Raw genomic sequence first — 25766 nt, 5'->3', positions numbered from 1 at the left:
GGCTTCCGCCGATTCTACGCCGACTTGTATGAGGGCGCGCCCCCTTCGGCGCAGGCGGAGGCAGAGTATCTGGACTCGGTAGACCTTCCCTCCCTTGCCTCGGAACAGGCAGAGCATCTAGAACGAGACATTCGAGTTGAGGAGGTGATCACGGCCATCTCCAGGCTCAAACACGGGAAGGCTCCGGGCCCTGACGGTTACACGTCCCTTTTTTATAAGACGTTTTACCCTGAGTTAGCGCCGCTCCTTACGCGCCTCTTTAACTCATTCTCCGCGCCGGGAGCTATCCCCCCGTATCTACTCCAAGCGACGGTGTCGGTTATCCCCAAGCCAGGAAAGGACCGGACTCAGTGCGGCTCCTACCGGCCGATTTCCCTTTTGAACGTAGACCTCAAACTGTACACCGGGATCCTAGCGGCCCGTCTGGCACCTCACTTGCCGGGACTGGTGGACCCGGATCAGGCAGGGTTTATCCCAGGGAGGCAAACGGTGGACAACACCAAGAGAGTGGTCCATATCCTGGAGAAGGCCTCCCGAATCCCCGGGGAGAGGATGCTGCTATCGATCGACGCGGAGAAAGCCTTCGATCGGGTACAATGGCCCTACTTGGAGAAGGTTCTGACGAAGATGGGCATAGGGGAGAAATTTCGCACCCTAGTACTCAACTGCTATAGATTTCCATCTGCAGTGGTACGGGTGAATGGCTGTAGCTCCCAGAAGTTTGCGATAGAGCGGGGCACCAGACAAGGGTGCCCATTATCACCACTGCTCTTTGCTCTCTATATGGAGCCTTTCGCCCAAAGGATATGCCAAAATCCGAATGCGACTGGCGTGCGGATGGGGAGGTATACACACACCATTAGCCTCTACGCAGACGACGTTATATTAACGCTAGAAGATCCAAGAAGGGCGCTCCCTGCTTGTATCGCCAAACTAGAGGATTTCGCCGCTGTCGCAGGTTTCAAGATGAATATGGGGAAATCTGCGGCCCTTGATGTCTCGTTGACTGCCGCCACAAGAACCGAACTGCAGGGCCTCTTCCCTATGCACTGGTCCAAGGACCTAGTGCCTTACCTGGGCATACTGTTGGCGCCCTACTTACCCACAATAGTGACCGCCAACTACGCGGCCTTAGGCAAGAAAATTAAAGAGGAGTTATCCCGATGGAAAAAGGGGAACACTGTCTTGGCTGGGCAGAATAGCCGCAGTGAAGATGACCCTCTTGCCGCAGGTGCTATATTTATTCCGAGCTCTGCCGCTCCAACCCCCGAAAGGATGGATCAGGCAGACTCAAGCGGACCTTGCACGCTTCGTCTGGCAGGGCCGCAAGCCCAGACTCAAGAGAGCCTTATCCACACTGGCCCCTGAAGCGGGGGGACTGGGCATACCGGATCTTCACAAATATTTCCAAGCGGCACAACTACGATATCTCGTGGAGTGGAGCAGGTGGGAGTCAGATAAAAACTGGCTGTTCCAGGACCAGGCGGTCGCGGGCAGGACCTTGCAAGAGGTGACCTTCCTGCGCAGGGCTCACTGCACCCCCCCCCAACCTATATGCGTCCTTCATCACGCGGGTTCCGATGCGAGTGTGGGACGCCACGAATGTTGCGCATAATCTCACTACCTTCCCATCGCCGTTCACGCCATTGGTTGGGAACCCAGATTTCCATCCCGGGATGGAGTCCGGAGCTTTCGCACACTGGCGGACGGCAAGATGCAGTGCGCTGTTCCACGTATACGGCCCAGACGGCGTCATCTCGTTTCAAGATCTTAGGCGAGAATACCATCTGCCCGAGACCGAACGGATGCGGTACACGCAGGTGCGTCATTGGGCGCTTCAGTCGCAGGTACGCGACTCGGCAGACCGGAAGCTCATGCCTTATGAGAAGTGGCTCGTGACGCACACCTCGGACTCAAAACTCATCTCGGATCTATATAAGCTCTTGCAGCCTTCCTCCTTTCATATCTATAATCCAGGGCGGGAACGCTGGGAACGGGAACTGGGAAGGGCTCTGAGTCACACAGATTGGGACCACATTTCCTACCGGGCGCGACACTCCGCGTACCATACCGGACTCACCGAAACGTTCACTAAGGTATCCACATACTGGTACTATACACCAGAGAGACTACATGAAATGAACCATAACATTGTGAACACTTGTTGGCGAGACTGTGGGCAGATAGGCACACTTACACATGTTCTATGGGACTGCCCACTACTGAGCCTTTATTGGAAAGAGGTCTTGGACGAGATTGATCTACGCTTTGACATTGAACTGCCTCGCTTCCCCGCATATGTCCTGTTGGGCCTGCCCAACGGGCTGATGTACCCTTTGAAATCTCGCAGGGGTAGGCAGATAGCGATTGCACTGGGCTCTGCTGTCCAGAACATACTCATTCACTGGCGCACCACCACACTCTCCTCCATTACCGGTTGGTTGCACAGGTTGTGGCATGTCCTGGGGATGGAGAAGCTGTCCCTTCTGGTGGCGGGGGAGATGGACAAGTTTGAAGAACTGTGGCTGCCGTTCCACTCCTTATTAGTGACGGAATTCAGAGAACTTACTTGTCCCCGGTATCTCCGATTGTTAAGATTAACATCCCTGGTGGCCCCAACTGTCCAATGAGTCTGGGATTGCGGTTAGATGGGAGGGGAGGGCGCATTGAGGGAGTGGCACGGGAGGGCGACTTTGGCAGGGTACGGGGGGAGGGTGGGAGGGGATCCAGAGGGAGGGAGCAGAGGGGGGGGGGGGGAGAGTTGGGATTGGGGTTGTTTGTTCTTGAAGTTGTTGTTGCCGCATGCGCACCCAGCACCATGCTCTGGTGGACATCACGATAGCAGAGCCTTGCACGCTGGTTGCGCTCCTGCATAGCGGAAGCTCAGCACTACCTCTTTGAGACGACTGTTTTCATTTGTTCGTACTGTCTTCAAAATACAATAAAATACTTTAAACCTAAATAAACGAGCAAGCATTAATTTGCAGGTTAATAAAGGCTTGCTCATTTATTTAACATATTTTTCTGAATATTGGTGCTCAGCAAATAAACAGCAGCTGGTATTGCTGTTCACCAAGGTGGGCGCATTTAAAGGTCAAGAGGGCAGCAAGCGGCCCCTGGGCCGTACTTTTTGAGTATCACTGCACTAATGTATTATATAGTGATTTAATTTCACAGCAAAAAAAGAAAATACTACTTAGATCAATATGAAATACTACACAGGTCAATAGGAATTGCAATTACAGTGTTGTGATCCAAGTTATGGTTGTTGATCTGGTGCTGCACTTCCCTTCCATAACTCTCTGCTCGCTCTAGGTGATTTCTAATGGCTATACTCCCCAGTATACTGTATTCATTAGACCAAGGGGAATATCACTTCTAGTTAACCTACTGAGCAGATCTGCAAATCAGTACGTCTCTCAACTCTTGCATTCACTAAGGAAAAAACTCTTAAGTCTGCGCAGCAGATTCTTCTGCATGGCCTAGTCCCTCACCACACTTGTAGGCTAAGTCCCGCATTAACTAGGTGGATGGCTCAGCAGTTCGAGTGATGCAGCAGGTGCAGTTTGCATACCCCTGTTTTGTTAGGGTTAAGCAGGCGACCTAGTGTTGGAATAGGGACTGCTGGGAAGAGTAAGAGTGGCCGTCCTGTCTAACAGCACTCCGCTTTGGCAGTTCCGGCCTCCCTAGACAGGGGCATAGAGGTGTTCAGGTTCTGCATTTCCAGCCTAAGGGTCAAGTTGTTTACAATGGTATGTCCTCAGAAGTTTGTCCGTCAGGCCAATCAGGCTTCTAAGGTGATGCAGCTCGTCTTACTGATGTCGGCAGCTGCAACACCAGTGCTGTTAACAGCGATAACCATGCAGAGAGCACGAGGGACCCTTTCCAGCATTGGTCGCTCCTGACTTCATTTACTGATGTAATTCCCTTTATGTGAATATTACTCACATTGAGAACACGCAAGCCTTTTCTTTCTAGACACGTCTCTCCTCCTGCAGGACTATATATTCTCTCCTCTCACTCTCACAAGGCAGGTGGGCTTCTAGGCAAACCCTCAGCTGCTCCAGCAAAAAGTGCAGATCTCAGGTGATGTACACCTCACTTCTGGGAGAATGGATAAAAGGTGAACACCAGCCCTGGTCATGCAGATGTCCTTCTATTGTACTCTGCAGAGCAGCCCCTTCCTTGGTAAATAAGAACTTGGAACTGGAGTGGTTTGGATTCTACTTTTATACATATCTTCCACACAGAGATTATGGATCCACTATCAAAGGCTTAAAAACTGAGTTGGATTGTTCACTTTTAATTCTCATTTCCAGGCTGTTCTCCAGAAACAAAGATACCAATGGACCTGGCTCCAAGCAGGACAATTGGAAAACAAGGTCTGTTAGCTAGCTTCCTAGTGGTGGCGGGACATTACCCAAGTCAACCTTTTGCTGAAAAAGTGCTCACTTATACGGAAGCACCTAAGCTGGCCTGTCTGGAGAGTGATAGAAGGAACTTACTAGCACTGCGGTAAGAGCAACTATCCGCAGGGAGCAACGTGTATTGAGACCCGTGTGGTGAGTCAGAAGAAGACTGTGAGAGTGATGTGTGCCCTAGTTTCAGAATCTCCACTGCTTTTCCTGGTGGGAATCTTTATGCTGTGGCGCAACATAAGCTGCTGTGTCTGAATCGTGAAGGTGCAGCATGACATGAGCCGCAGTGCCCAAAGTGTTAAGCTGTGTCATGAACTGTGGTCTTTAGCCAGCCAATGAGGCCTTTGAGAGGCCTTGGCTTTTGCTTGAGCCCAGCCTGTGAATGGCCACAATGATCCAGACCTGGCCAGCCCAAGCAAGACTGCACCAGCCATGAGAGATCCAAGACTTGCCTGAGCAGCCACCCCTAACAGCAGGAGCCACTGCATAATCAACATAACCGTTGAGGAGGCTGGGTGCACTGCTAGCTTGCACTCAGCCCAGGATAGGGAGAGCAGGAAGCCCAACCATACCAGGTACTGAACCAAAGAAAAATACACCTGCACTGTATAGGGAAAAGTGGGGCTAGTATCAGGTAAAGGCACAGACCTACACCAGTGCCAGGACACTAAACTGCATTGTTTATATTTTCATGCTTGTAGTATTCAGTTGTAGTGTGTACTAAAGTACTGCTTCGTCCTGAAAATCCAGCACTGGGTTGGATACTCATTTATTATAATAATGTGTGTTTTTTTAGTGCTGAGCTCGAGTACCACCACACTAGTTCCCTGAAAAACCTGTCACTGCTCACCATCGCTATATTATCACAGTAAAAGAGAGGGAGGACTGGGTAGAACCTCATACAACCTATCGTAGGTAACAGTGACAAGCATGTGTGCTGCCAATGGTTTTATCTTAAAAAACATTATTTCTATCAGTATTAATACTTGATATGATATTCTACCCCTATGCTATTTCCTTCACGAGGTGAAGGTAGAAAATCATGCTTTCACCTGCATGCACGTCTTCAGCAATCGTATAGTGATCCTAAATCTTAACTGCCCAGATAAATGCCCTGGGCCTTCTATACATCGTCTCTTATGGGCAGAAACATGTTTCAAGGAGATTGGATATAGTGGCCATTGTATCCACAAACATACCCTTGTTTTTTTAAAATAATTTTACATATACATAGCGTTCTCATCAATAAAGGGAACTCCCCTGGGTTTATCCTAACGTATTTTTAACATATGGATCCCCGTCTTATCCAGCTATCTTATCTCATTCAAGAACTCCCTCACAAATTAGTGTTTGTGCCCTCCCTGCTAGTCTTGCCAAAATACAGAATAATCTATAATCCCGTATTTTCACAAGCACCCCATACCCCTCTGTGTTTGGCTGCTCGCCATCGCTACCACTGACAGTCAAGTTCTAAAGTAGATGTACTTGGCTCAGTTTGCAGACCCAGAGCAAACAAACTCAACACCCACGGTTGAGGCCCAGAAGCTCCAGCTTATCCCGTGGACCTCTGCTGGGACCTGACAAAAGCAATACTCTTTCACGGTCTGGGGAACCTATCTTCATTCTCTGTCTTATGCCTTACTAAACCATGAGCATACAACATGGACCCCACTGGCCCCAATACTCTGATTCATACCACATACAGTGAAGAAAGGGTTGTGAGCATATGTTCCTCCTTTCCAACCCATCAGTAGGCTCATTCCTTTTTTGGATGTAACACAATACAAGTAGGTTGGAGTGAAAATAGTTATTTTTAATTATCACTTAATTCAGTCCATTTCCCTCATAGTTTTTTCATAGAAAACTTAAAAGAGAGAGAACAGCCGACACGTGTTTTGCCCTGTGTGGCGAGTAAAGCCAGGGCTTTCTCAAGGCTATTTATATCATTCCAGCAAGACAAGATATCAAAGTTAAATTAGTACATTTTCAAGAATTGTGACGTAACATTGTTTAAAACATCCAAATTTCAAGATCGGTTCAGTATACTCTCTCGTCTGGTCACCGGGTAAATCCGATTTACACACAGGGCGCAAGGAGCAAGCCAGCATACAGTGTAACACACAAATGGAGCTGCTGCCAGAAACAATGGGCGAAATCCAGTGGCCAAGTGAGCAAGGGGCTCACGTCTGAGCATACCCTGCCACACTTAGGGCGATAATCTTCTCCCCCCCCCCCCCCCCCCCGCCGGCCAGGCAGAAAGACTGTTGCCTCATTTACTTGGGGTGAGCGAACGGTCATGCCATTGCTGGGCAGCCCCCACTCCTCTATAAAAAAAAAAAAAACTCCCACCCCCATGAGGATGAGGTCAGAGATAGGGAATAATTACTCTAATCTTCCCCCAGTGAAGGCAGAAAGGCTGTTGCTCCACTTAATTAGGTTTGGAGCATTGCCATACCTATCCTGGGTAGCCCTCCCTCCTATATCTATACAATTAAAAAGATAGCTGGGGCCCTATTATGTAAAGGGTGCACTTTCCCGGTTTGCATCGGGCGCACCTTAAAACAGGTGCGCTGGGGGCAAACAGGGAAAGTGCGCCCTATTACATGGAATGCGCTACCCCCAGGGCCATTCAGGTGAAAAAAGGAGTAGATGTTTTAAAGCCACTCCATGTTTTCAGAGTGCAGGCGGCAACCTGCCTGCACTTTAAAGGGGGATTAGAGATCCCCTTGCAGACGGGTGTAGCCAGTGACTGCACCCGCCTGCAAGGGGATGTCTACCCTCCTCCAGAGGGCTGATCTCAGGAGACACACTGACAGTGCGCCTCCTGAGAGCTTATTTGCCTCAGCGCCCACATCTGTAATACGGTGTGGGCGCAGAGGCAAAGGAATTGCCTCATTTGCGCACCCTGAAGATATCGTTGTTACTTTAGGTATGCCAGCGCTATCGGTATTACAGAAGTGGCTGCACAAGCAACTGCGGCCCCTTATGTAATACCAAAGTGTCCCAGGGATGCGCAAAGCTGGTGTAAAATCCTGTTGCCCCCTGTGGTACCCTTGGTAATGAGGCCCCTGGTGTTTAGTGAGCTCTCTTCCCTCCCCAGGGGGCAGATCGGGGATAATAGCCTCCATCTGCCCCCTAGGGGCAGAAAGGCTGAAAGATAAAAGGTGCCAAGGGGTAGCACAAGCACTTGCCCAAGAGGATGCTCCCCCTATCCGTGGTGGCTAGTGTGTGGATTCCTGCTTGGGGAATCCTGTGGTAATTCACAAGCAAGAATCCACTGGGAAGAGGTACCTTTAGAAAGGGGAGATTTTCCCCCTTTCAACAATCTCCCTCCCATGAAAAGCAATGCTGGGGAGGCTGAAGTATGCCCCAAGCAATGATTCAGTGAAAGTAAAACGAGCCCAGGAGTTTGTTTTACTTTCACTTTTACTGCAATTTCATTGCAGGGGGATACAAAATACAACAGGCTGTTCCGGAAGCTCTTCCCGAGCTCACAGAGTGTCCTTATGGGAGAAAAAATAAAAGACTTCCTCTAGTACAGAACACCAGAGGGGCCTTCATAATTCTCCCTAGTGTCGGCCAATGGCCGACACCCGCACTGGGGGGAAGAGTGCGGCCGTAGGCCACACCTAAGAGGTTAACCACGTAGTTCAACAAAAGATAACACATTGAGCATCTTATCTATTGTCTAAGTTATCAAATCCCATTCAAATTGATTGTAACAAAATATTTATCAATAGAATCTCAGAGCAGCTCAGACCTCACATCCACAATGAACTGCAGCTAATTTCCAACAGTGGTCTGCATCACAGGCTGGTCCACATCGGTCATTTTACTGAATTTTAGCAAAGTGCCTTCTGATGAAACCAGCCTCAATAATCACTCAATCCTCGCCAAGTTATGGTCTGCAGGTCATCTTCATCCCAATGTATTGTTCTGAGTAAGAATATGATTATGTTCACCTAGAGGTTAAATCACTTTGAGACTTGTTTTCAGCGTAGTTGGCCATAGGCTTAACTATTCATGTGGCAAAAAACTTGCATATATGCTCATGTAGACTTGACTTTAAAATTGTGGGAGCAAACAAGATTTTATATAAAGCATTAAATTGAAATGCTATTAACATCTGACAAATAATTGGTTAGTTGAGTTTGTATCCAGACATTTTTTTAATTAATCACTTACACCATATCAGACACTGCAGTTTCATTAAAAAAAAGTTAGACTACTAACTATTCAACTAACCTTATAATTTGCTTACCCTAGACAGGAGTGCGGCACAGCAGCAAGGAGGTAAAACCATGATTGCGGGTTTTACAAAACAAGTGTGTGACAATAAAAGAACGGTTGCAGTGAGATCATGGTTATACTACGTCCCTTGGTAAACTGAAGCATCTCAAAGACACCTGAAGAACTACCAGAGATCACCACCATTAATATACCCCTGAGCCCCCTAAATTATTTTTGAACCCCCACTTTACTCCCTATAACTATCATGGGATGGGAGTCCCAAAGTTGCTCAAATTGGTCCTTTAGTGTCAATTTTAACACACAACATTACCTTTAACCCCCAAATTTCACTGGGTGGGGAACTCCGGCTTCTCTGGTCCGTCACGCGGGTAGGTCTACGGAGTGTGTCCGACTACGGACAGGGGCACCTACTTCTGAGGAGCTCGTGACAGAGAAGACCGGCAGGGCACCTACTTCTGAGGTGCTTGTGACCGAGAAGACCGTTGAAGCCGGCAGTTTTCTCTAGTAGAGTCTCACTAGAAGAGGCAGGACTAACTGTCCGCCCTTGAATCCAGTGGTAGGTAGAACACTTCCCTATACCACAGTGTGTAGATAGCAACTTCCTTGGTCCTGACGAATTGCATTGTATCTTTGAACACGTAGCATGAAACATGTTGACCAGCGATATAGAGTAGAGCATTGCTCTCCTGGATCCTGATACCAGCGAGCAGCTTGTCTTCACTTTTTTAATAAGGTAGATTACCACCACATTAAAATTCCATAGTAGACTATCTATTCTTTTTTAATACACTGCCCATCCACATCTACACTTTCACCTAGGGCCCTCACGCCCACGGCACCATACGGCAGGAACAAAAGATCTCCGCCAAAGAGCCCCTTTATGGGTGCCCGTCGGGTATTGCACTGCCGACCCAACGAGGAGCAAACCCATATGATGAAGCAGGACACCTAGCTTGCTGGGTGTGTGAGGGTTCCAGTTCCGAAAAGGGAATTCCCCCCCCCCCCTTTTGCGTGTGCCTTCACCCACCTCTTTGGTTCATCCTTCCCCTCCATTAACCTCCCCCACTGGGGAACTGCGTACCTCTTTTTTGATTTGGGGAACTTAAGAGCCATAAACAATAGAACGAGCAAAACAATTCACCAATTTTGATGATAACTCAAATTAACAGTAAACTACGGTTTGCTGTGTTGCAACTGCAAGCATCCTATAGCAAGTTTATACCAATGAGAGAGGAGTACTTAAATGATAATAGGTTATATGAACAGTTAAATCCATTAAAATAACGTCAAGATCCTGATCTGACACAGAGTAGGTTCTATGTTTATTCCCACTTGAGTTAGAGACTGATCCAACAAATACTTGCATTTTCTGTCTCCACTTGAATCACTGCTATCTAACTTGTATCCCTCAAACTTAGTGAGGCAGTTTTGGCACCTCAGAAAATGCAATTTACTTTAACGCGGGTGTACAGTGGTCGGAAAACCCCTCACTTTCAAAGCTACAATAGCATACTGCCTTTAAAGATTAGTGGCCTTCCTGCCCTCTGTCTTCAGATTTCTCAACTGGTCAGACCTCTTACACAAGAGATTCAGCTACCGTACGTCCGACACCTGATTTTGGAAACAGATTTGCAATTCTGCTTGCTCAAACTACACACAGTTCATAGGAGGGGTGTGCCCATTTTCACCAGTTCGATCCAAATGGGTCCCTAACATCTCAAGACTGGCTATACAAGATAATAAATCCTCCCCAAAGGAAAAATATGTTTCGTCCTAGCATTGTGGTGCCAATAGTGATCTTCTCTGTCCTTAAGGTCTTTCCTGTGATGACCAAATGAAAGAATGCTGCACCTGTTCACTGCCTTCACCAAGGACATGTTTTAAGCAAACAAAGACTAGAACACACCTCTGCATGCTATGCAGGTCATTTAAGGAGATGTAGAGCTGGGCAACCAACCACTGCATGCTCTTACCAGTGGCCTATAAAAAGCCACAGTCACTTACTCTGGCATCGCCTCAACCAGACTGAGTTTCTTACAGAACTTAGCTGTAATAGACATATCCTATCCCTTGCCCCGGAGAGGGCAGCCCTAGAATACCATGACTGGATCAGGTTGGCAGTTCGGGCAACCGTACCCCTAAAACAAGGCAAAATCACGAGGACAGCCCCCACCAAACCCTGGTTTATGGAAGAGCTTAGACTGCTCAAAAGGCCATGCCGCAGTCAAGAAAGAAGCTGGAGACTCCGGTATTAGCTCAAGGAAAAAGAGAGCTATAGAGAAATACTCACTCAGTATAAAGGTATGATCCACACTGCAAAAATCAAATACTTTTCAGAAACAATTAGCAAAGCCAAGAATAATGCCAAAGAACTGTTTGCCACAGTTCAAAAACTTAGTAAAGTGCAGGCCCATAAAGAGAATATTTTGGATCAAGCCTTTTGCGATACTTTGGCTTCCACCTTTTGCAGCAAGGTTCATGACATCTACAACCATTGTACGCTGAAACCTACCCATGTGGCAAGTAGTCTAGATCTTTCTGTGCTGAAGCACTCAAGCAGCCCAGATTTCGCGCATCTCTCAGGGTTTCCACCAATAACATACGAGCAGGTGGGCAAACTTATTTCTGCTGCCAAATCTGGTTCTCCGCTGGAACCGTGCCACCAGGCCCGGACTGGCCTTTGCGGGCACCGGGCAATCCCCCGGTGGGCCGCATGGGTGGGGGCCGGTTTTGGGTCCATGGGGGCCGTTTTCTTTTCAGGGCCGTTTTTGCAGCAAAAACGGCCCTGTAACAAAATCGGCCGAAAACCGGCCCTGGCAAAGGGTGCGGTCGCCCAACCCCCCGGGGGAGGGGGGCAGGGGCCGGCCGAACACTTTGCCAGGGCCGGTTTTGGTTCCCAGTCCGGCCCTGAGTGCCACCCCCAAAATCTTACTCTCTGCAATCCAGCCAATAGCTTGCCATCTCACAGAGCTATTCAATCTTGTTCTCCAATCTGGTACTTTCCCTAATTTATAGAAAAAGACCTCCATTCTACCACTATTAAAAAACATCTGGATAAAGCAGACCCAGGTAACTATTGTCCGATCGCTCGCCTGCCACTGCCAGTTAAAGCTCTTAAAAAATATATGAATCAAAAACACACTTCGTTCATTAATTACAACAACATTCTGGATCCGTCCCAATATGGTTTTCCTGGCGGTCATAGCACTGAGCTTGCTTTAATCACGGCTGCTGAAGAAATTAGGCGCTCTGTAGATATGGGAGGCATGGCGCCATTGATCCTTTTGGATCTGTCGGCGACATTCGACACAGAGGACCATGGCCTCTTACTACGTCGCCTTCAAGAAATAGGCATTGCCGGCATCGCCCTATGATTGGCTAACTCCTTCCTTTCTAACCGGGAACAGTTTGTGGAGATGGATGACCTGAGCTCTCAGAGTTTTAATCTTTCGGGTGGGGTCCCCCAGGGCTCATCCCTCAGCCCAAATCTTTTTAATCTATACGTGGTTCCCCTAGCTAGGCTCATCAAATCCTTTGGATTCACAATGTGTCATACGCCGATGACACCCAGAATATAGTGTCCATCTCAGAGGACTCCCGGAACTCTAATCACAAATTTCAAGCCTGTATCGGACAGGTGAGTATATGGATGTCAGAGAACTGTCTCAAACTGAGCTCCAATAAGACGGAGGTTCTTCTTTTTGGCAGAAATGTCTCCCACTGGTCCGCGGACTTGTGGCCTATCAAACTTGGCCCTCTCCCCATTCCATTCCCAAAGTAAAGGAATCTGGGAGTCATCTTTGACACCACTCTTCCTTTTCTTCACCATGTGAATGCAATCACATCAGCTATTTGTTACTCCTTAAAGATTTAGAGGAAAATCTTCTTCTGTATACCACCTGACCCACAGAAAATAGTGGTTTCAGCATTAGTTCTGTCAAGGCTGGACTACCGCAAAGGCCTTCTGATCGGAGTTAATAAAGCTCTCCTCGTCAAAATTCAGGTTTTGCAAAATTCAGCCGTTCGCTTGATATTTAAACTACCAAAATATGCTTCTGTAAAAGTGACCCTTTACTCTCTTCACTGGCTCCCGGTGGAAAAGAGGATCAAGTTCAAGGCACTTTGCATCGCCTTTGGGGCTCTGCACAACCAGGGCCCTGCATATCTGATTGACCATTTTCACTGGTACACACCTTCCAGAATGCTGCGGTCCTCTTCCCACCGGCTGGTAGAAGTTCCTTAAGCATGTCTTTCCAACTGGGGTGGCAAAAGCTTCCTATACATTACCGCCAGATTGTGGAATCAACTGCCACTCTCACTGAAAACTCACCAGACCTGTTATCCTTCATGAAGGGTCTGAAGACATGGCTTTTAAAGCCTAGTAATAAGTGGCAACTAGTTCCTTTTCTTTTCCCCGTTCTCAGTCTTTGTTCCCAATGGCTGGCGGTTGGATGTTAACACCTAGACGCCCCCGGCTATCAGATGCGCTACATAAATAAATAAAATAAATTATCCACCACTCATCTGGGGATAACTCGGAACGCACATGTAAACAACCAGAGAAGACTATAACTATATCATGAGTGGGACTTTAACAACAAGACACCGGAGATGCAGTTGAAGAACTGATGTTGCCCTTTGATAAACCTCTTTGTTTCATAAGAAAATTAAAAGCATCCGACTTGGAAAAGGAGTAGGGGATGTTCACCCATTGGCAACGCCTTTCCACTGCACGGATCAACACCTTCCTATATGCATTTTTCCACTGGGAAGCATGCTCTTGTGAAGCACTAGTTTAACTCCATATATGGCCAAGCAGGTTCGGATCACAAGTCACCCATGACTGAAGACAAAATGACTGTTTTGAACACAGCCAAGAAAGCATCTGGTAGGAGGCCAATAGAAACGTCAAAAGGCTATCTACAATTGAATATGAGGAAGAATACTGTCTGTAAAACTTGCTTACAGGACAATCCTCCTTCCGTAATATACATACAACATAGACTATTTCAGAAACACCTCTGTGTTTAGCAGGCAATCAGTTCACGAAGATAAACACATAACTTAGAAGATTAATTTTTCTTTCAAAACTAAAGTACTAAAATACTTTATGACAAGCAAACCCTAGTTATATATCTTCCACTTCAGATACACCACCCAGAAAGGTCTTCGAACACTGTTTCTTATTTGGCTGATACACATTTGGTGGTCTTTCTGCCCTTTCTAAATGTTGTCACAAAGTTTTGACAAAGGGCAAACAAATCAACAGATTTTTCTCGAAACGAGTTTTGACTATTCTTTGCTGTAGGTGGAAAGGGCCTTATGCCACGTGGATCACCAACTGGCCTTCCTAGCCAACTTACAATGTAAAACATAACTTTGATATTGACAGCTGTGACCATCTCCTATTCCCAGTAATATTTGATGCTTTGTTTTGTCTGCTCATTGGTATTTTTCTTCCTGGAATGTTATAGTGTGTCTTCCGGTATAAGTGGTCTGAAAGAAAGACATCTGCAGTGCTGCACAATCACTTCAGCTTTAAAAGAGACTCTCGGTTCAGACGTACCAAATACACACCCGCCACTAAATATTGACAGCAGTTACCTTTCTTCAACCTCATATAACATTATTCCTCAGAATCTGGGGCACAGAATTACGATGGGAGCTAATCATCAAACAGAAAAGACGTGCAATTACATCGTAAGAGCAAAAACAGACCTGGAGTTTAAATCCTGCTTGCGGTTTCCTAACATGTGGATGGGCAGAACGGTTAGACCTGAAGATTCTTGATAATAGTGATGTTCATTTATTAGCAGATGCCTATAAAAAAAACTGCTTCCATGTCCAAATCTAAATGATAATAAGACCAATACCCACCCCCAGTTTAGAAGGTCGCCGCTGAAGTGACTGAAGACCTTTATGTCAGATTGGCTTTGCAGTCGTTACCAAATTAAAAAGGTATTTCCGAAAACGATTAACATTAGAATGCTATGAAATCTGGTGCAAAATGATCTGTGCATTTGGATTACAAATAAGATCATCAACGAATTTGATTAAGCAATATAGAGAATGTAACTTGCCATGCTAAACGTAAAAGCATGAAAAAATGCACAAGAATAAGTCGTCTGCTATTGTGTCGCTCTAAAAGACGCTACTGGATTTCGATATTATATTAGGCCATTTGGACAGATTGCAATAGTTTGACACACATAGGGCCTGATTATTATGGCAGGTGTACCTGCGTCTGACCGCTATCGTTGCGGGATGGTAACCGCTTGGCTAGTACTCAGCGGTTCCATCCGACATATTACGATATGGCCGCCCTTTTGGCAGTCGTAAACATGCCATTTTCTATTGCGGCTTGTGCCGAGGCCTGGCAAAGGGCAGCCACACATGCCTCAATAGAAAAGGGCATGTTTGCAAACATCCATGCACCATGTGCCAGACGCTATGTGGTCCTTGGCACATGAATGTTTGGGGGAGGGGGGGCACAAGCATCATAGCGGAGGCCCACAGGGGATGAGTGCTCTACTGGGGGCCCCTAAAGTCCTTTAGACAGCCTTTCCCTTGGGGTCGATCCACCATGAAAAGGACATCGTAATCCCCCTATGGTAGGGACTATGATCCAACTAACGAGCCAATAGGCTCTTTAAGCCAGTCGTAAGCGTTGGTCGGTCCCTCCACCAATGCAGTCCAACTGACTGCATCATAATACAGTGGTCAGACCGCTCTGCTTGATCTCGGTCGGACTGGCTTCGACAGCCTGTTTGTAGCTATCCAACTGACATCCTAATGAGGCCCAAAGTTCTGTCCTGGTTACTAACACGCTGTACAATAAGAGAAAAGACAGATACATGGTTTCACGACACAGAATTAGAAGAAGGGAACAAATCAAAGCATTAACTTGAGGAAAATACAATTACTGAAGCTTCTCGGACAGGATTGAAAAACATTACATAATATCTACAGGGACAATTTTGCATTCAAGGTTTAAAATAAAATGTACCCATGTAGTGTTTTCTTAGGCTTGTAAAAGTGAAAGGTGAGTGTCGCACGATTTATTAATTAGCATATATAGCACCCATCGCTGGGTGAGCTTTAAAGTATTTTAAGGGAGAAGTAAAATGATATGGCAGAAACCTTAAGGTGTAAGTAAAGATAGAAACATGGTAATATTCACAGCAAAAACATTAATAGGTAATAAGGTATAAGAGTTATGCAAGTGGGAGGTGAGTGATGAAGACAGAAAAAAAGTATAAGCTACAAAAGCAAGCAGAAAGCACAGGGAAGAGACAACTAGTGAAGTAATCAAAGAAGCAAAGCTGGGACAGTTCTTTTAATGCAAACGATGCAAAGTTTGGAGGTAATTAGGAACTCAAACGTGGGTTTAGGTGTGATGCTGATTAAGTGACAAAATGACATTATTCACTGTAAACCACATCAGATCAGAATGAATGAATGAATGAATGAATGAATAAAATATTTAATAAAGCGCGCGATGGCCAAGCGGCTTCCTGGCGCTGGGGACCTGATCAGAAACTCGGCAGAGGGGACCCAGGAAAGATTTAAGAGGGAAATGCCTGAAGGAAGAGGAAGGTTTTAAGGGCTTTGCGAAAGTGGGAGTAGATGGGAATGGAGCGAATAGAGAGAGGAAGGCTATTCCAAAACTGGGGGGCAAGGACTGAGAATCGGGTTCCCCCGGTTCTGGATTTGCGGAAACGAGGGGTGTGAAGAAGAGAGAGAGAGGAAGAACGGAGGGTGCGGACAGGGGCATGGGAAGAGACAAGAGAGTTGATGAACAGGGGTGCGGAGCGAGAGTGAGCCAAGAATGCTAGACAGGCCAGTTTGAAAAAGGATCTGAGACGAACAGGGAGCCAGTGAAGTGATTTAAGAGCCGGGGTGATATGAGAGGATTTGGGGAGGGAGAGAATGAGACGAGCGGCTTGGTTTTGAATGGCCTGTAGGCGGCGAGATTCGTAAGCAGGTATGCCCACATACAAGCCATTCCCGTAGTCAAGGCGAGAGATGACGAGGGCCATGACTATGGATTTGAGAGCATCAGAGGAGAAGAAGCGGGAGATTTTCCGGATTAAACGGAGAGAAAGAAAGCAGGAGGACACAACCGAGCTGATCTGACTGTGCATGGATAAGTCATGACTGACTTTGATGCCAAGAGTGCGGACAGAAGAAGAGGGAACAGGGGGGGGACCAAAAGAGAGGGGCCAATGTGCGGGAGTCCAGGGGTTAGAAGAGCCACCGGTGAGAACAAGTTCGGTTTTATCTGGATTGAGCTTCAGTTGGTTAGCGCACATCCAGTCAGAAATGAAAACTAAAGTGGAACAGAACTTGGGAAGAGAGTCAGGGGAGGAAGAAAGATCGAAGACGAGCTGAAGGTCATCTGCGTAGTTATACACAGAGACCCCCAGCTCAAGAAGAGAAGTGATGAGGGGGTGAATATAGAGATTGAAGAGGAGAGGGGAGAGAGAAGAGCCTTGGGGAACTCCACAAGTGACAGGACGGGGAGGAGCGGAAAAACCGGAGAGATGAACTGCCTGGGACCTATCCTGAAGGAAGGACGCCAGCCAGGAAAAGGCCACGCCCCGAATGCCCGCTGCGCTGACACGGTCGAGAAGGATGGCATGGTCGACCGTGTCAAACGCAGCGGACAAATCGAGAAGGACCAGAGCCTGGGGGAGATTGGAGTCAGCCTTCCCCTTAAGCTCATCCAAGACTGCGAGGACCACCATCTCCGTGGAGTGGCCCGGGCGAAATCCTGCCTGATGGGATGCAAGGAGGCTGTTCTCCTCAATGTAAGAGGAGAGGCAAGAAGTGACATGAGCCTCGAGGATCTTGCCCAGGTAGGGAAGGAGAGAGATGGGACGGAAATTGGAGGGAAGAGAGGGATCTAAACCAGTTTTCTTTAAAATCGGAAGGACTATGGCAGATTTGAAAGAGGAGGGGACAGATCCAAGAGCCAGAGAGGAGTTAAGGAGGGCAAGAGGAGGTCCAGAGCAAGTGGTGAAGAGGGTTTTAAGGATGCGTGCTGGCGCGCAATCCAAGGGGGAACCGGACTTGATTTTGATCAGTAGATTTAGAAATAGTTCAGTAGAAAGAGGAGGGAAAGAGGAGAAAGAGAAGGGAGGATAGATGGGAAGACAGGTGGGGCGGGGTTGTGGCAGTGTGGGAATGTTAGCTTTGATCTTAACGATCTTATCAATAAAAAAATCGTTAAGTGAAGAACAGAGGGACTGTGAGGGAACCGGACTGGGGGTGGAGCGATCAGAGGTGGCAAGATTGTAGACCAGAGAGAAGATTTCACGGGATTTGTTATTCGCGAGAGCTACTCTCTCAGAGAAATAGGCGGTTTTTGCCGCCAGGATCGCATTTTTATATTCAGCAAGGAGTGATTTGTATTTGGCGCGCAACAAGGGGCAATAGTTCCGTCTCCAGTGGCGTTCCGACCGCCTTAGGTCGAGTTTAAGAGTTTTAAGTTCTGGAGAGAACCATTTGTGCGCGTCATGAGGACGCATCGCCTTGATCTTTTTAAGCGGAGCGACAAGGTCGCAGGAGGAGGAAAGCCATGTGCCAATGGCATTGACCTGAGAATCAAGAGAAAGATTGGTGAGGGTAGGGACAGATGAAGCCAAAGTGAGCGAGAGAGAGTCAAGGTCCGTTCGATTCCAATTGCGGGCTGAGATGTTCTTAGGGAGGGGAGGCTTGTCAACCACTCCCAGGAGGATGGCAAAAGAGATGGAAAAATGATCCGACCAGACGCAAGGGGAAACAAGAGGGGGTGAAACAATAGGGCGAGAGGACCAGATTTGGTCCAAGATGTGACCCTGGACATGAGTGGGAACTGAGATATGAGAAGTGAAATTTAGGCATTGGAGAGTGCCTGAGAAATCTTTCGAGGGAAGGTCTTCCCTGGGGTCGCCCGGCCAATAATTAAAGTCGCCGAGCAATAGGACGGAAGAATTATTGACCACAAGGGTGGCCATAAGGTCCTGAATGGAGGCTACAAAAGAGGGCATAGATTGAGGAGGACGGTACACAAGGACAACAGTGAGGGGGACAGGTAGATTGAGAGAGCGGGCCACTAGGTAGTCCACATTAGAGATAGGGGGGTAATTAAGAAGTTGAAATTTAAGGGTTGACCGAATGATCATCGCCACCCCTCCCCCCACCTTGCCGTCCGGACGATCAGCCCGGAGGGCATAATAGGAGTCGGGAAGAATGGCTAAGAGGTCGGGAAGGGAGTCAGCGGTGAACCAAGTTTCGGTCAAAAAAAGGAAATCTGGGGAGTCGGAGGTAAGAAGATTAAAGAGAGCCGTCTGATGTTTGGCCGCTGAGCGGGTGTTAAGCAGTATGGCAGAAGCGGCGGCAGCGGCAGAGGCAGAGAGGGAGGAGGAAAAGGAGGCAGAGGGGGGATCAGTAGCTAGGGGGGAAGTGCTATTGGGGCTAGAAAGAAGCGGAGTCAAGTGAGGGGAAGGAGGGACGAGAATACCAAGTGTGTCAAGGTGGCGCAAGAGTGGGGGTGAAAGTGGGGAAACAGCATTGAAAGCTAGGAGTTGTGCGGAGGTATAAGCTAAAGAAAGGGCAGGGGGTGTGGCCCCTGGTCCCGGCCTGTCGCGGACGGGCGCAGACGGGCTTAACTTAGGCGCAACTTCGGCGCGCCTTCGTCGCGCCCGCTGCGCGCGTCCGCTACGCGGCCGGGACTGGGTAACCATTAAGTAGCGACACATGGGGGAAAGAGTCCGGGGGTGTGGCAAGGGGGGAGGGGCCAAAGAACTGCAGCGCCGAGCCCAGACCCGCCCAAGATGGTGGAGCCGCCCGTCCCACTCCAAGAGTCAGCAGGGAGGGGGCGATCAGCGGTGGCGGTCTGGGTCAGCGAGCAGGACAGGAGCAGCCAGGAAGAGCAGAAGCGCTGGCTCCGTAGCGCCAAACAGCGAAGCAGGTAGGCGGGCTAAGAACTAGTAGACTAGTGTCCAAGTAATTTTAAAAGCAGCGTTGCTCCCGGAGTCGCCTCGGGAGTTCTGGTGAGATGCAGGATAGGCGCGCTAGCAGCTGACCGCCTGAAGTACTTGACGAGGGGGGAGGGGCCAAAGAACTGCAGCGCCGAGCCCAGACCCGCCCAAGATGGTGGAGCCGCCCGTCCCACTCCAAGAGTCAGCAGGGAGGGGGCGATCAGCGGTGGCGGTCTGGGTCAGCGAGCAGGACAGGAGCAGCCAGGAAGAGCAGAAGCGCTGGCTCCGTAGCGCCAAACAGCGAAGCAGGTAGGCGGGCTAAGAACTAGTAGACTAGTGTCCAAGTAATTTTAAAAGCAGCGTTGCTCCCGGAGTCGCCTCGGGAGTTCTGGTGAGATGCAGGATGAGGGAGAATGAGGGAGAAGATAAGCAAACATCAATATAAATCTAGAAGATTAAAAAAAGCAAAGGAGGAAACGAAAAAGGTGGTGAAACAGGTGTCAGTTGAAAGAGTTATGCTGCAAAAAACAAGCATTGTCAATGTCAATAGATCTGGCTTTAAGGGAATATTTTAGGGTAATTTGAACATTTAAAGTTAAGTAAATAGCATATGTTTTGCCTGAAGCAAACTGTAGAATACTGTTAAAGGTTAGAAGATCAGGTAACAGTTGCACTGTAAAACCGCATGCGCGCTGCGGCGATTTTCGCGCTACGCGGCTTTTTTCAAAAAGCCGCGTTAGATGACGAGCTCAGCTCGTCATCAGCGTGCGAGCGGCGCAACTGATGACGAGCTGAGCTCGTCATCAGCGCCGAAGGGGTTAAGTCAGACTTCAAATCCATGTAGGTTAATGACTGCTGAACTGTCAAGCCAGATCATAAAAAGGCGAGAAGCTGACAATTTGTTGTAAGAATGATACAAATACAGAAATGTTAAACTCAACAGCTTAAATGTCAGTATGGGTTGGTTGCGCACAGGCTGTTTTGAGTTTATTTTGTACCTTTGTAGTGTGCTCCTGAGGTATCACTCTCTGAACCTTCGAGTGTGATAGTGAAATACTAAGCAAGCATCCTCTATATGTAGGGGATGACCCTCTAGGCACAACTGTAGTCGCTGATCGGCGATTGAATGGTAATCTTTTACTCAATAAAGTTTCTCCATTCTTTATGAGTTTCAAATTATAAGTTTTTAATTTCGCAGTCAATCATAAATTACTTATTCTTTATGATGCATTTAAATTTTCATCAAAGGTTAGATGCAGTTCAAAAATGGCATTCCCAATGCATTTCGTGCACAGATGTGCACTTCTTCAGGGGACTCTCTAGATAAAACCAATATAATGGCTCTCATGAGGATACATAATCAAATTAAATAATTGTGTTAGTGGGTGCATCTTTCATGCTGGTGTATATCTTAATAGTAATCGGGCAGTTAGTGCTCTGGTGATCGTAGAAATTTATAGGTCAATTTCAAAAGTGTAAAAGTAAAAAAAGTGAGTGTGTTCAAAACAGTGATAAAAATAATAAGTATTAGTATCATCGATGTCTTCGTCGAATATATAATGAAAGTTAAGTAAAATCAAGTCTCTCATGATACACTGCTAGTCAGTTTCCGATATGTGCTCTCTGTGAAAATAAGTTTGTTACCCGTGCAGAGAAAACGAGAAAAAGATTTTCCCCGTATCTTACCTGACAGTCAGTTTTACGCGTGCATATTCGTCGTTCGTACGTGTAGTTAGTTGTTAGCGTGTATGACTCGCGAGTTAATGGGAAGTTTAGATATAGCGAGGGGACTTCTCTTGTAGTGTCGTGTATAGTCGCCATCTTAAAGTGGTGTACATGGCGAATTCCCGTTTAATAATCACAGATTAGTGTGGCAAATTGATTTCCAGCAAAGATACTGTGTTATTAGTAGATGAGTAATTAGTTGAACATTCGCAATGGTAAAACGAATAAGTGTAATAAAGGTGAGATAGTAGGATAAGATATCTCATAGGAAGCTAAGTGTGAGCGCCATCTTGGATGAGTATTAATTGCAAAATCAATGCAGTACAATTTCATAACTTTCATTTTAAATCAATATCGATCAATAAAATGTATGAAAAGTAAAACATTAGTCCTAAAGTGCAGGCCAATATGTATATCTTGATAAATCAAAAAATAAACATTTGAAATTCAGAATTGAAATATATAAAGTCAAAGGGATAAAATTAAGATAAAAGGTAATAAAGCAAATCATCTGTGCAGTTCCTTGGTGATTAAAGATAACAGGCGAATTTCAGTCGGTCATTGAGCCCTTTAGGTTTCATCGAGTCTAGAAAATAAAGCCAGTGGTTTTCCCTTTGTAACAAGGTTCTGTTCATATCCCTTCCGGGTATTTTCTCTATCACTTCCAATACGGTGAATTTCATTTGAGATATGTTGTGGTGTCTTTCATTAAAATGTGTAGCCACTGTTGAACTTGTTTTGTGCGTTCTGATATTGCTTTTATGTTCTGACATTCTCGTTTTAACTTTCCTAGATGTCTTGCCAACATATACTAGACCACAAGGACATTTGAGTAAATAGATCACATTAGCTGTGTCACAGGTGGCTGTTATTTTCAATTTTATCGGCGTTCCTTTCATGGGATGGGTAATGGTGTTCCCTTTGATGACATTGTGGCAGTTGCTACAATTATGGCAAGGAGTCATACCTTTATAATCTCGCGACACAATTTTTTAGATGTTTTTAGTATATCTTGAATATTTTTACTCCTGGTATATCCAAATGTGGGTTCTTTTGCAATTATCTTAGCAAAATCAAGTTCATTTGTAAGTAACGGCCAGTGTGTTTTTATAATCTGTTTGTATTGTTGGCTGTAAGTCGAATATTTGGACACAATAACAGTTTTCAAATCTTCAATTTTGTGTGTCTGTTGTAATAATTCTTTCCTTGTTTTTGAAGCACATCTTTGTTCAGCTTGTTCTAGGATGCGTTTGGGATATCCTCGTTCCTCAAATCTGGAAATCATGTTAGTAGTTTGTATTTGTAATTCACTTGATTCTGATACAATGCGTTTAACTCTGTACAATTGGGATACTGGTAGATTGTTTTTTAATGGAAGTTGGTGGAAACTTTTGTAATGAGGTAGGTTATTGCGGTCAGTTGTTTTCTTATATGAAGTTGTTTCAATGTTAGTGTTTCTGCGTGTTAACAGTACATCCAAGTATGCAATTGTTGAGTTGTCAATCTGATGTGTAAATTGAATTCGTTCATTGATAGTATTGAGATTCGTGAGGCTAATTGAAGTTCTTGCTGGGTACCCTGCCACAGTACAAAGATGTCATCTATATATCTGAGGAAAACCAACGCATTTTTCTTCCAAGATTCTTGGTTGAGAATATATTTGTTTTCAAAAGTAATCATGAAAGAATTAGCGTATACTGGGGCGGCACAATTGCCCATTGATGTACCAGTGAGCTGTAAGTAATGTTCATTGTTCCATTTGAAATAGCTTTGATACAGGGTGAATGTCAAAAGTCCATCAGAAATATTTGGAAGTTTTGATCCAGGTTCGACGATAGGAGTATCTCTTCTAATGCTTCTATACCGAGCTTGTGGAGAATGGAAGTGCAGAGTGATTTAATGTCTATGGTACACATCCAGATTTCTTGATCTTCTGTCAATCGAATTGATTCTATTTTGTTGATGAAATCAGTTGTATCTTTCAAATATGTATTCATGGTTCTTATGAAACTTTGTAGGTGACTGTCCAAAAATGTGCCGATTGGTTCGTGTATGCTTCCTTTAGTATTCACAATAGGTCGGAAAGGAGGGCGTGTTGGATGCTTATGAATTTTAGGAAGCATGTACAACGTAGGTGTCTTTGGATGTTCTTGGTTGAGATATGTCCTAGTCTTGTATGTTATAATACCATCGTCATATGCTTTCTGTAGAATTTGTTGAAGTTGATCTTGGTATTTTGTCATCGGGTCGTGACCTAACGGTATGTAAGTGTCTTTATCTTGTACATGTTTGTTTACTTGTGTCATATAGAAGTGGGTGTCCATCACAACGAGGGCTCCTCCCTTATCTGCTCGTTGACATATAATATCAGGGTTGTTCGCAAGGTTCCTCAAGATATTTAGTTCATTTCTGGACATATTCTGTAGTTTGGATCTTTTTCTAAAGTCCAATTTGTTAATATCGTTTTGAACCAGTTTTTCAAAATTGTCTAGAGTTTTGTGGCTTACTGGAGCCTGGAAAGTACTTTTAGGTCTTAAATTCTTCAATTGATTATCTTCATCTTTTTTGGATGGTGTCATTATGTTTTCAAAGAAATGTCGTAAGCGTTGATTCCGCATAAGTTTAAACAGACTAATATCTAGTTCCAAGTAGTTGGTATGATGGGTTGGAACGAATGATGTACCCTTCTGTAGGGTTTTTAATTCTATGCTGTTTAAATTGTATTGTGAAATGTTAATGACTAGTTGTTGGTCTTTTTTGATTTGTTGCGTCTGTTCATTTGTGTCGCTGGTTTCGTTGGTGGTGTAATAGAATCTTTTTCTTTTCCGCTTACTCCTCCTGAGTCTTCGTTTGCAGGTGGGCCTGATTCTAAAAAAGGAACCATTGTGGTAGTAGTTGTCTCAGAGGAAGTTAATGGTTGTTGTGTAGATCGTTTATGCGGTGGTCTATTGTCTCCTTCAGATGATGACGTTTCTGTTTCAGTATTGGTATTAGATGGTTTATTCTGACGTCTCCTGGCATAGACTTCGGCCCAGGAGTATACCTCTCCCATCTTGTAATCTATTGTATCTCTTTTGAATTTACGAATTTTACATTCATTGATTTCTTCTGTGTATTTATCTAGTTGTATCTGAATGTCTTCCAATGTTTTTTGCCAATCCTCCTTTTCCATCATATCTTGAAGTTCTGTTTTAGTTTGAGTGATGTCTTTTTGTAAATCTTCCAGTACTCTAGAGAGTTCTTCTATTATGAGCAGGATTAAATCCAATGAACATTTGTTCAAGATTGCATACCAGCGTTCTTCAAATTTTGGACTGTTTTTACATAATAACGGTTTTAAAGGAACTTATTTCAAACTCAACAGCTTGCTATCAGTAAAGAAATGTATAAGAACCTTCAGGGGTAAACCAATAAAGTGTTTTATTGGTGGTGTACCAAAATTCTGTGAACTTAGAGTGCTTAAAAACATAACCTAGTAGCTAAAACGTGCTGTTCAATGACCATGTTCTAGTTAGGTGGGTGCTGCCAAGTAGTCTGACTGGACTAGAGGTTTTCATGTGACGAATCTGCACTCTCATAACAGATACAATGTTAAAAGTAAGATAATTGTCACTGAATAAAGTTGTTTTGCCTAACTGAACACATTACATTGTCAAAAGGAATTGCCCACCGTTACATGAGGTCACCTAGCAAGAACCATTTTTTAAAAGGTGAGCTTTACCTGGTAATGTGTGGTAGAAAAAAACCCCATTAGCAGAGGTTGTGGGGGTTCCAGCGATAAAAACATAGTTGTGCTCTGAAACCCCCCTTTTAAGGCATAGACAGAAGACAAGAGAGCAAGTACAAAAGAGAGAACTGAAGATAATTCAATATGGTGTAAAGCAAGACACTTTTGGTTACAGGAGATTACCATATATTAAGATTGCTATGTAAGTGAGAAGTGTTCAACTAGAACAATTTGAAATTATGAGAATTGGTGCCAGAGCTGCTAATAGTAATAAAGTATCTGAACTCAAGCAGGGCCTAAATGCATGAAAACGCCGACTGTGTGTTCTGAAATAAGTGATAAGACTGACCCAGCATTCAGGATGCTTGGAGATGAAGGCCATAGTATCCTCAATTTAGCCGTTAAAAAAACTGGCATGCTGCATGATTTATGTACCAATGCGCTACACAGTGGTGACACTGAAAAGCAGCAACAAATGGCTTGGCAAAAAGTGAGCAAAAAAAAGAGACAGAAAGTTAACAGTCTGGAATAGAAATGTTTGAAAGGGACACGACGAGAAAGGCATAACATTACAGAAGATTGAAGTCAAAGGATGTAGGAGAACAAAGTGGAGAATAGGCATTAGCAGGGGTTGATGTATTCAAGACTGGCATACAGTGAAGCAGGGCATAGGACTGTACT

At 45.6% G+C, this 25766-nt stretch overlaps 1 protein-coding gene across 26 annotated transcripts in view; it reads right to left on the bottom strand.

Moving 5' to 3' along the window:
- CLASP2 (cytoplasmic linker associated protein 2) overlaps positions 1-25766 on the bottom strand; it is a 2039150-nt gene that overhangs the window by 1337606 nt on the left and 675778 nt on the right. The window lies entirely within an intron of this gene.

The sequence above is a fragment of the Lissotriton helveticus genome, chromosome 4_1 (genome assembly GCF_964261635.1).
Source record: "Lissotriton helveticus chromosome 4_1, aLisHel1.1, whole genome shotgun sequence".
Taxonomy (NCBI): Eukaryota; Metazoa; Chordata; class Amphibia; order Caudata; family Salamandridae; genus Lissotriton; species Lissotriton helveticus.
The sequence above is the reverse complement of the archived record's forward strand: the minus strand, read 5'-3'. Positions and strand labels throughout refer to the sequence as shown.